Source organism: Mobula birostris, chromosome 10 (genome assembly GCF_030028105.1).
Source record: "Mobula birostris isolate sMobBir1 chromosome 10, sMobBir1.hap1, whole genome shotgun sequence".
Lineage (NCBI taxonomy): Eukaryota > Metazoa > Chordata > Chondrichthyes > Myliobatiformes > Myliobatidae > Mobula > Mobula birostris.
Genome location: NC_092379.1, coordinates 46080140 through 46092951, shown reverse-complemented (window position 1 = coordinate 46092951; position 12812 = coordinate 46080140).

The following is a 12812-nucleotide window of genomic DNA, read 5'->3' as shown; positions in this document are numbered from 1 at the left end:
GACTGACTCCGGCTCCTTCTGGCACGTGCAAGCATCTTTGTAGTGAACGAACAGCTCCACGTCCTGCCTGCCCACTGGCTAATAGAAGCTTTCGCGCAACTTGCCCAACGTCTTGGCGACCCCAAAACGGCCTGCCCCACCAGCCCGTGCACAGACTGTAACACCGTGGCCACCGCCAGAACAGCAGCCCATCCCGCTTCTCCGGCGTGCCCACTGAGAGAATAGGGCTTTAATCTCTAGATCCAGGGCGGAGAACTCTGCCCACTCCGGCCATCGTTCCATGCTCAGCAATCCCTTTACTCGGACCAGCAGAGGATCGCTCACCTGCTCGCTGTGGAGGGTCGCGATGAGACCGTGGTGCTTTGTGCTGACCCCGCCGGGTCCGCGTTCTGAAGGTGTCCTGCCGGAGCACCACGGCTTCGGCGCCGAATTAGAGCATTGCCCCCAGTACATCCACGCGCGCCCCGCAGCGTGACAGCAGGTCCAGGCCAATGAGGCAGGACTCCCGGATGTCAGCCATACGCACCTCGTATTCTACTGTGTTTTCCCCACTGCGATGCGCAGCCACCTCTTCCCTCTCAGCGCCGCACAGTTGTCAGTAACCGTAGCCCGCCGAACCGGCGTGGTTGTCGACCCAGGCAGGGTGGATGGGCCGTGTTGCGAGGAAACCCGGATAGGTAATGGTGAGGATTGACATCGTGTCCACCAACGCAAGATCTCTGATGCCCTCTACCGCGCAGTCCACGCAAAAGCCTTGTTCTTCACCCAAATGTCCCACCCAGAGAGGCGACAACCACAGGATTCTGCTGGAGGTGTCAAGCGGCGCCGGCTTGCTGCGCTGGGCTATGGCGTGGAACTGCGGCGGAGCAATCCCTAGTCAGATAGCTTGCCTCGCCATACCTATAGCAGAGACCACTCCGTCGCACGCCGTGGGGCCTGCGCGGTGCTGATCGGAACTGTGTCACAGGCTCCTCTTCGTCCGTTTCCTCCTCCACCTCGTTGACATAAGCCCAGCCTCGCGGCGTGCCGGGTGACACTAGAATGCCTTCGGGGAGTGAAGTTTCTTCGCCTTTTTGCCTTTGCCAGCGATGATGGTGATGTCAGGGGAACATGCTGCCGAAGACGCTCTGGCTTGAGCGCCTTTCCAAAGGCGTGGAGGGCAAGCTCTTCTTGGGCAGGAACTGGGGTTAGTCATGACGAGCATAGTGGCGGAGATCTGCTACGAACGTCCTCCAGGCTTTCTCCTACACTGCGCCACCTGCTGCCTAGTTGTGCTCTCATTGTTTCCTCCAATTGCCTCTGCCTGAAACGCAGCTCCTGCGCTGCTTGGATAGCCCTATAGTCATGCTGCTCAGCCGGCGTTAGGTCGAGCAGGGCCCGCGGGGCGTCCCCCTCCAGTGCCAGGACAAGGTCCACCGCCGTTCTGGTGGGGCTCCACATTGTGCCATGCTGCAAGTTTGAACATCAGGTAAGGCTCTAGGCGGCTGGTAGCATTCTATCTGAGGATCTTCAGGGAAGACTATGTTCCGTGAAAACTGAGGCCTGTTGGTCTTCCTCTTCCTCCATTGGTGTCGTTGGTACCTGTTATATTGCCCGACCTCCCATTGCTGCGTTACCTTTGATCCCCCGGTGCGGTCCAAGAGGGAGGTGGGGGATGTGCTCCGCTATGCCCCCGTGTTCGGGAGCCTGGCTACGCTCGCCCCACCGGGGTTCCTGAGAAAGGCATTATTCTCAGTTCCTAGGTCCTCCAGATCGGTGTCCCATCTTCGGGAGCCCAGTCCGGAGTAGCGGGGTTGACATACTGCTCAGTCCCTTGGCTTAGTCCCCGGGTTTTAAGGCGCTCCATCCGATGCCGTAGCTCTTCAATCTCGCCGACAATTTCTAATCCCACTCCTGATCCCAATGCGGCGACCATTCGGTGACAGACGAGAACAGCTCCTTTAGCTCATCAGCCATCTTTATTGCAACAAGCACAAAAACAGACTGGCCTGTATGACCCGATGTGAGAATCACCCAGTAACATACTGATGGTGGAGGTCATTATTATATACCCTATTTACAGTTAATGTGACCCACAAACAAACATACGAGTAACTGTATAACCCAAGTTAAAATGGACAATAAATGAACTTGAACATCCCACCATAATCCCAAGAAAGCATTTTAAAACAAGAACAATAAATAGCGCTGGCCATTAGGAATGCTGGGGCGGGCTGTCGACCAGGCCCACTCCGCGCAACCCCGCCCCCGCCCCCCCCCCACAACTCCCGGAGCCCTACAATATATATTCATATATTCAAGTACATTTGTAATCAAAGAATGTAGAAATTACACGTCCTTCAGATGTACTTGCTTCCCGGTAGCCACAAAGCAAGAAATCTGTAAGAACACAATTTAAAGTAAAAAGAATATCAATAAAAAAATAAGAGACCAAGCAACACAGACAAAATGTTGGCGAACTAAGCAGGCCTTGTCGCATCAATGGACAAGAAGTACACAGTCGATGCTTGGAGCCGGACCCTTCATCAAGACTTTTTTTTTGTCTATTGCTTGGAATTCCAGCATCTGCAGGTTTTCTCTTATTAACGAAAGACTCGATGCACAAGAGAATGACAAAAGTACAAGGCATGCAAACAATTGAAGCGAACAACAGCATTCCAAATCAAAAATGAGTCCTCAGATCCGATCCCCGGAACACCCGGAGTAGACCCACAGCTTCGCTGATCCGTTCATCTTATTAACGGGCACGGAGCACAGCACCCGGAGCAGTCTTCATAGTCTCAGTGCCATGGAGATGACCATCGTTAAGAACGAGCGAAATCGGCTCTCGTCCCGACTGATACCCTATCTTGTCAGTCTATCGAGGCCAAGGTTTAAATTGACCCAACGACGGAACAGCGAAAGGCTCTGGCAACCTGGAGAGAGTACTGAACATCGTGGAGTGCGAACGAAATCAGCTCTCGCCTGCAATTTGGGTCGGCGTTTTAATTCTACTGCACTGGGACCCAGGTACCGTTGACTTGGAAGGCCCTGGGACAAGAGCACGCTGCCCAGCGAATCGCTGCAGCCCTGATTTCGTCGCCCAGCCTGGAGCTGCTCTGAAGTCCTTCAAGTACGCTCAGCCTTTCCTCTGCCTTCTCTGTGATGTAAAATTAGCACATTGCTTTCACTCCAGGTGCAGGAACGTTCCCCACTCTCCGTCCCTGCCAAGTCCTTCATGCGCACCTCGTGTCTACGTATTGCAATCAATGTTCCGACTCCCAGACCGGTATTTCAGGCAGAACTCATTTGCAGACAACGCAGCAATCACAGATGGCCTGAGACATCCAATTTCGCCGAGGTCAGGATATAAGTGAATGGGTTGTTGTCCGTCCTCACCTCGAACTAGGCACCATACGTATAGTCACGTAGCTTATCCACTACAGCCCATTTCAAAGGCAGGAACTCCAAATTGTGCGTGGAGTAGTTTCGCTCAGAGGGTGAGTGACTCCAGCTGACGAAGGTGACAGGTGTCAACCCTGTGCTCTGATCCTGAAAACAGAACTCCCCGAAGCCCTGTCTGCTGGCATCCGTATGCAGTAGATGCGGCAATCGGGGGTTTGCAAAAGCCAGCACAGCCTTTTTCCTCAGCTGTTCCTTTAGCAACTGAAAGACCTCTTCACATTTCGGATCCCATCTCGCTCCAAAAAGCACGGAGTGGCTAAAATAATCTTTAATTGCTTCTCTTTTCGTCCTCCTCCCTTTCTTCCCCAAGAGGGTGTAACAACACGGAAGTTGATTTAGGTGGTAACTCACTTTAGAATTGTCCTTCACGAACCTCCGATATTTCACACAGAATCCAAAGAACGAGGGCAGGCCGCTCACAGACTGGGGCCTTGGCCATGTGATCACCGCCTCTATCTTAGACGGATCGTTAGCTACTCCATACCCTGAGTCTATGTGCCCCACATAGTTGACAGACGTCCCGTACTTGTCCAGGGAAAGTTTTACCCTGCATCTTTCAGGCACCCCTGCACCCTTCAGTAGCGTAGCCTCATATTCGTTCAAGGTGGACCGGAATATTGTGAGATCATCCAGGTACAGCAACATCTTAAACGAGCTCATAACCCCAACAGCTTTCTCCATGACACGCTGAAAAGCCGCCGGGGCTCCTGATATGCCCTGGCCTATCCTCTCAAACCGGAAGAATCCCAGTAGCCGTCTTCCTTTTGTCAGCCTCACTCATGGGTATCTGGTAATATCCACTCCTGACGTCCATCGCACCACTCAGGCAGGCCAACGCGTCCACCATTCTCGGAACAGTATACTGGTCGGCGGCTGTACGCCCGTTCAGAGCCCGATAGTCCACACACGTCTGTAACTTCCCATTCTTCTTCCTGGCCACCATTATTAGAGACGTGTAAGGGCTTCTGGATTCAGTGATGAACTTCCTTCAGTTTCCGCAGATGCTGCCGAACGTCCACACCTCTGCAAGCGCTAGTCGCCGCGACCTGTCTCTGAACGGGGTGTTCTCTGTCTCCCGAATGGTGTGGCGAGTGCTCTTGGAACAAGCCACATCAAACTCGTCAGTGGGAAAGATATCTTCCATCTTCAGCATCTTCTCTATCAAAATTCTTTCCAACTTCCAGATACTAGGGAGTCTCCAAAGTTGAATGACTCAGCAGTCAAATTTCCCTTTTTTGGAGAGAGTTTCTTCCCGACTTGTCTCACAGAGACACTACATTTTACCGTCACTGGAAAGAGGTGTGCCACTGGCATACGCCAGCTAAGGTGTCCGAGGTGTTCCTGAGAATCACAGTCATCCTGTTGACTTGTGCAACCGAGGGTTTCTGCAGCTCGAGTCTCACCAATACCCCCGCAGGTCAGGATGACTTCTCTTCGTGGTCTTCCGGGGCATCAACCAAGAGGTCCTTGACATCAGGCATTCCGGGAAATTCGGGGTTTCCCGTCACTTTAGCTACTTCCTCAGGCCGTAACACGACTGGTTTGGACTGGGTTTACCACACAGTCCCTCGTTTATGCTCATCATCCAGCCCAGTGCAGCTACACACTTCCTCAGAAGCAGATTGGAACATGAGGTAAATAGACAATGTTCACTGAAAACTCTCTCCAACTTTCTCCTTGCAGGCTCCCATTAGCCTTTTCACAATAGGGGTATTCGTCCCCAAAAGAACTGAAGCTTCGCCCTTTTCGACCGGGTCCGGACAAACTAACACAAGTGTATTACGGACCTCGCCTGCTCCCACGTCTGTCTCCGAAAACTCCAGATTCAAGGACAGGTGACCATCACACGAGTAGTCATCCGTACTAAGACTCCGGATCTCTAGCCCACTCAATTGCGTCAATGGTAAATGCGTCAAATGTCGGTTGTAAAACAAACGGTACAGCAGAGTAACCTGACAGCCTGTGTCAAATGTGGCTCTGGCATAAATACCCTCGATCCGTAGCGATACACTGGAGCTTGGCCTCACTAATGCCATGTTTGCCTTTATTAGCCTGAGATATGTTTTCAAGCCTCGGGAAGTAAAGTTGCAATTTGATATGTGCAGAAGTGGTTTATAAGGATTCTGTCTGGATTAGAGGTTATGTAGTATAAGGAGAGCTTAGGGAAACTAGGGTTGTTTATGCTTGAGTGGCCTACGAAGGCGAGACCTGAGAGCACGTTAGAAAATTATGGGAAACTTATAAATTGCAGGAAGCCGAAATATTATCAACAGGATTGAAATGTGTAATACTAGAGGGCATGCATTGAAGGTGAGAGGGGAATTTGAAAAGAGAGGTGCGGGCCATATTGAGACTGATGTGGTTTTGGACTCGTCACTCGCATCCTGAGTCTTTATTTTATTATGAAATGTTATTTCCTGTTAATGGCAATCGAATGAATAAATTGCATAGACAAGAGAACCAAGATCAGAGACCATGTTTCTATAATAGAGCCATGCCTGTTTGGTGACACCATTTGAGGTGGCCGAGTATTCCAACAAAATACTTTATTATCTCTTGAAATTAATGTAGAGCAATAACTAAGGCGCAGGAAAAAATACTTTATTATCTCTTGAAATTAATGTAGAGCAATAACTAAGGCGCAGGAAAAAAAATGAAAGCAAATTGAAAGCGATATTCATAATTTTGTCAGTCTAACAAGAGAACAGATGATGGTATTGCCGTGACTTGATGCATGTGCATTCATACTGACAACTTAGGGTGATTCTTGATTCCCGGTACCATGTTATCATTGTCTGGATGTAAGGATCTTGGTGCTTAAAATCAGGTGATGGAGGTTTGAAAAAATAATTCATCGCTTCGTTGCTCCATTCTGCCGTGAAAGAATAGCCCAACAAAAGAATGTAACGTGCTGAACGACCAGTAAGTGATAGTTGCGCCCTTATCTTAAGTCGCCATCCGTTATTGCCCATCTGTTGTTCATTGAAAACCGCAGCATCTGGGGTCACGTTTGCCCCGTGCTGCTTTTAGAAGGAGGCGTTCGCTTAATTTCAAGAAGTAAAACTATGAGATGAGACACTGAATACAATTATTGACAGATAGAACAGGTGGGTGGAGGCGGCAGTAGTTTTGTACAGCTGTTTCAGTGAGCGGAGCTGCCACCTGCACTGCGCTGAAAATCAAAGCCACAAGCATATTCATTGGTGATGTTGAACGAAAGTGAACATCTGATTCAATTGAGTCTTTAACCTGTGACTTTCCAATACACGAGTTTTGTACAGTGGCCACAGAAACTCGCTAGCCTCAGAAACGCTTCAGATATGATTTTATAACCGATCACCAGTACAATTAATATATACAGATGCCCAATATTGCGTGTGCGCTTCAAGCACACGCTGATGAAAACATTAAAACTCTGTTTCTCTAAATGATTTTTGAATTAATAATGGGATACACCAAGACAGTAGATGATATTTTAAAAGATATTTTGTGTCCTATTTCGTCAGAGGTTACATTCCAGAACGAGTCAGGCCAAAAATTGCAAAGAAGGAGGGAATTCAGTTCTATTACAATCGGCAGATTAGTAGTACTGAGCCAATTGTTGGAGCGCGGAATGGCAAGTCTCCGTGTTTGTTAGATTTATACAAGAGTCTGAAAAGTGGTGGCTGCTATGATGGCTTTTGACTTTCCAAACAACATTAGATTGTCGCTGTGATTTTAGTGGATGGACCTGAAGTTCAATAATGTATTGCAATTCAATGTATCACATATCTGGAAGGAGGTCTTCAAATTTGTTCAGCCTTTCTGATTTCTATAAGGCAAAACGACTATAAATGTTGCCCTAAGCTAATCAACCTTTCTGCTGTATTCTCAAGTCTTTGAAATGAGTCCCTGGTCCTACGGTAATTGATGGGTCAGTGGTGAAGCAGATAAGCAGATTCAAATTCCTGAGTGTCGTCATCTCAGAGGAACTATCTTGGGCCGAATACCAATGTTTCCTCTCATTTGTAATGACCACTATTCTCAAAAATCTTGTGCTGTGCTATTGTTGGCCCAGTGACCACATGTGCACACTGAATAATTTCTTCAGTAAAAACAATATAAATAAGCCAGTTCTAAAATCTGTCGACAAATAATCACGTACTCCACCGTATTGACACCATTGATTCAGAAACCGGAAAAGGAAACGTCCGTGGAATATACTTAAAATGCCAACGAGATAAAGGGTAACAACCTTTTGTGCGCAGTTTAAATTCCTTTGTACACCGATAGCAAAAGATACATGTGAACGCACACATGCATACCTTACGGGAAACATTGGCCAACACATTGATGGAATCACGAATTAGGAGTTTGATAAGATTTGCGATATCACCAAATGCACTAGCAAATTTTTTCAGATGTACGGTGGAGAATATTCAGACTGGTTGTTTCACCGCCTTGTGCAGAGGTTCCAAAGTGTGGTATCAAAAGAGGTTGCAAAGGGTTGAAGGAAGACTTAGTCATCTGCTTCACCGACGTATCCATCCCACCATCATGAACATTGCAAAAGACTGTATCTCAAGAAAGAGGCATCCATCATTAAGCACTCTCACCAGCCGAGATGTCCTCTCTTATTATTTCCACCGAGGAGAAAGTATAAGAGCCTGAACACCCACCCTCAGTTATCATATTTCTGAACGGTCCTTGAACCTATAAATAAGACCTTGTGATTCCAATTCTATGTGCTTATTTATTGCAACTTATATTAATGTTATGTCTTGCGCTGTACCTTTGTTGTGAAGAAACACATTCAACGACATACTATATGTCAGTGATAATAAAACTGATTTACATTCTGATTCCAATTTCAAGCAGAGTGGAATTGAAACCCATCGAATGGAGCCTTAAGTTACATGCTGGTGTGCAGAAAATATATTGTCTGTCGCTGTCTTAGACAGACATGATAGTTTTACAAGGCACAGTTGTAATTAATCGGAGTGATCTGAAGATGTGGTCCTGAAGTTTAGAAGAATTCAACGAAGGAGTAGTGAGAAGTCAGGGCATATATGTGCTGAGTAAGATAAAATGAAGAGCTCCGATTTATAGACCAAACGTTGTGGGAAATTTGGAACATGATAGACAGATTCTGGTTATTGCCAAATGCTGAATCTTGCATAAATTGTTCAGTAAAAAAATTAATGGAGTTATAAAGGATACAATTGGATAACACAAAAATGACAAAATTTCATGAAACCTCTTGTGCAGTTGTGACATGGCACCCAGCACCCGTGTTTAGTCTTCTGACCGAGGAAAGCTTTCATGTCCTACACTTTCTTCAACAATCTAGCTACCTGTCACAACCTTCAGGCAACTATGCACTCAAAATGCATTACTTCGCACGTGTCTGATATATATTCAACCTATTCAATTTTGAGATATGATCAGTTTCCCAGGAAATCCGGAGAACGAACTTGGGTAAATGTCTTCATTTTCCATTATATGCTAATTTTCCAGTTAACCACAAGTTTACAAATTATGGCACCGATATTCTCATCCAAGTTACATTGGACAACAAAGATACTGCTTCGTGAAAACCTTTAAGCATATCGCATGGATGTTGCGCTGCTGATCATGCAAATAACCAGGAAATATCCCCATCGTGCACCATAAGCTCGGCAGGACTTGTTTTTGGAAAGGCGATAAAATCATCACGCACACACTATTCTACGCATTGCATTTACTTGTATATCGGTTTGCGATCACGTTGACACGCATGCTCTATGCGCGTAGCATATTGTATATACTCAATATGATAAAGTAATTGTATTTTCAGGAGTATTTGTGATAGCAAGATGTCTCGCCAATGTTGCAATAGCCGTGATATTCCCTGTTGTATTTGTGGCAAGTATATGCTTAAATGTCCAAGACGAAACAGGACTCCGCTTGTTAATAAGACATATAAGCTATACTTTGGGAGCAAAATTCGTGATCAAGACAGAGCCTTGGCTCTTCACATTTGTTGCGCAACACTCGCTGTACTTTTTAGAGCTTGGCTCAGAGGCGCTCGAAAGTCAATTGCGTTCGTTGTTCCGATGATATGGCGAGAGCAGAAAGTTCATGTGACAGACTACTACTTCTGTCTGACCAGTGTGTCTCTGCTAAAAATAAGAAATCCATTGAATACCTCATTCTACCTTCAGCCTTGTGCCGCATGACAAATGTCTTCCAGTACCGAAGCCACCAGAGATACGAAGTCTAGAGAAAGCTAACGAAGCTGCCACGATGGAAAAAGACACACATACTGATACAGATTTTGAAACTTGAGTGAGCCTCATCTGATAACTCAATCTGAGTTAAATGACCTGGTCAGAAACTTGCGTTTGTCAAATGCAAAGCAGAATTACCAGGCTTAAAACTGTAAGGATGGAATCTGCTGTCACCAGATACAAATATTTCCTGAAGGATTTCGATATTTGAGACAGAAGATTCCCAGAATAACTGATGCGAAGATTAATGAAGTGGTTTTGTTGGACCACAAATCAAAAAGGCCATCAATGACAGGCAATTTGAGAAAAAAAAAGACCTCGTTGGACGAGAGAGAATCGCATGGATGGCATTCAAGGGTGTTATTGAAAATGTTGTTGGCAACTGCAGTCCACCAGTGCTCATTAACATGCTTAAGGCATACGAAACCGTGAATTGCAACATGTCACTAAAGTTTCCTTTTCTACTTGCCCATTTATTCTTCCCTGCAAATTTTTGCGCTGTTAGTGGCAACCATGGTGAAAGTTTTTTCCGGGACATTGAGGTCCCAGAGAAACAGTATCAGGGCTACTGGGATCAGTCAATGCTGGCCGATTACAGTCGGGCACTTAAGCGAGAAGCCTCAGACGCTGAGTACAAACGAAAATCATCACTGAAACAGTGTCGCTGTTGAACAATTGCAAAGCGTCAGCACCACACTGCAATTAAATGCATTATATTCAATAAAAGTTAATTTCTTTTTTCTCCAAATTCCTGCGTGATGCAATTATGTTTGTATTCATCCTCAATTTGTCTATCAGAACCAAAAATAAAATTCTGAGGCAGCAACACTCTTAATGAAAGAAATTATCCTGTGTTTTTAAAATATATCAAAAACATCAGGGAAGCCATAACCAATTCCTATGGCACACTAGTCAAAGACCTCCAATCTGAATAACAACCTTCCACTATCTTTTCATGCCTTCAACCCACTATATCAATTCTACATCCAGTTGTCCAGATAATACTGGATCCCATATGATGCAACCAAACTTCCGGAGCAGTCTGACAGACCGGACCTTTTCAAAACATTGCTAAATTCCGTGGAGAAGACATTTACTCTCAATCATCTTGGACACGTCCTCAAAAAACTCAGTCAAATTCATGAGCCACAACTTTTCGCGTACAAGGCCATGTTGCTAGTTCTGCGAATTGGCAGATTGATCAAAAGAAGGGCAAATAAATACAGAATGTGGAAATTCGAAGCTGTCTCAATAGCCAAAAGGTATGTGCAACAGTGGATAGGAATTGTTCTTTGCTACCATATACTTTCCCCTTCAGTCCTGCGGCTCTTTCACCTATCGTGTCCCATCTTAACACATCATTGTCACTCTCCCATCCTCCCCACTGTTACTTCCTTTCCGCCTCCCACCTGGGTTCACCAACTACACGCCTGTTTGTGCTTCTATCCTCCCCACACTGTTTCATGTGGCTTCTGCCCTCCTCCTTTTCAGTCTTGATAAAGGATCTCTGTCTGAAGTTTCGACTGCAACACACACAAATTACTGGAGGAGCTCAGCAAGTCAGGCAGGATCTAGGGAAATTAATGAACAGTTGACATCTGAGGCTGAGATCTAGGGATTCACCAGGACTGGAAAGGAAGAGGGAAGTTACTGAATATGAAGCTGGAGGGAGGGGAGGAGGACAATAAAAGGTGAAGGCAGCTGGGTGGGTATGGGGGATTGAACTGAGAAGATGGGAGGTGATACGTGCAGAAGGGAAAGAGTTGGAGCAGAAGAATCTCTATGGGAGAGAAGAATAAATTACGGGAGAAATGGAAGGAGGATGGTCACCATGGAAAGTAATAGGTTGCTGAGGAAAAGAGGGAAAAGGCCAGAGTGGGGAATTGAAGAAGAAGGAAGAGAGAAGGAAAGGATTACCAGAAATTCCAAACATTGAAGTTTGTGCCATTCGGTTCAAGGCTGCCTAGAGGGAGTACGTGTTGCTCTTACAACATGAGAATGGCCTCATCATGATAGAAGAGCAGACCATAGACCAACATGTTGGGACAGAAATGAATTTCAGAATTGAAGTGATTGGCCACCCAGAAATTCCTCTTTTAGCGATGCAGCCGAAGGGCTCACAAAGCGGCCCGTCAATATATTGTAAATCAGATCTCAGCAATGTAGAAGAGACCACGCCCGGAGTATCGGACACATTAAACACTGATTTGCAGATGAGATGTTGCCTCAACTGGAAGGGTTGTTTATGGACCTGAATGGAGATGATGGAGGAGGTCAATGGGCAGGTGTTCACTCCTGCCGTTTGCAGCATAAGTACCAGAGTGGAGATTAGTGGGGAGGAATGAATGCACAAGGAAATCACAGAGGGAGTGATCCCTGTGGAAAGTGGGATAGGGCCGGGGAAAGTCCAGTTGTGGTTAGTGGTAAGATGGCTAAAGTTGCAAAGAATTATGTGCTGAATATGAAAACTCAGAGGTGGCAGATAGGAAAAGAGGAATTACTGTCAAGGTGGCGGTAAGATAGGGTGAGCGCGGACGTCTAGGAAATGGAGTACATGTCTGTGAGAGCAGCATCAATGGTGGAGGAAATGTCTACTGTTCACTTCCCGCCACAGATGCCTCCTGAACTGCTGAGTTCCTTCCGTAACTTGTGTTTTATTTTCTTCTTAACTGCCCTTTTCACCTTGCTTGAAAGCTCCATAAGCAGGAATGCAAAGCTTCCAGATGTGTCATTTTTCACTATTAAGTATTATCTAAGATATTATACTTCTTGTTTCCAATGTCCCCGCTCATCTGCGCTTATCACTATTTTCCGTAAAGAAACATAACCCATTTTTATAGAACTATTCATAGTTTAATTCTGAAATACAAAACGTACAAAACAAATAATCAGAATTTACATCAAATTACAAAAAAATAAATGTTTTCAGAGCCTCTATTTCAGTCCTCTCTGTATAATTTCAAGCAGCTAAATATTGACAGGTGTGCAGCCATTTTGATTCTGATTATTTTCGTTGCAAACATAAATCCTAGGGTCTGCCCCGAGGCCATATATAGCATAAAGCTTCCAAATTGTAAAAGAACTAAAACAAGGAACTGGCATTTTTGCAGGAAGTTATTA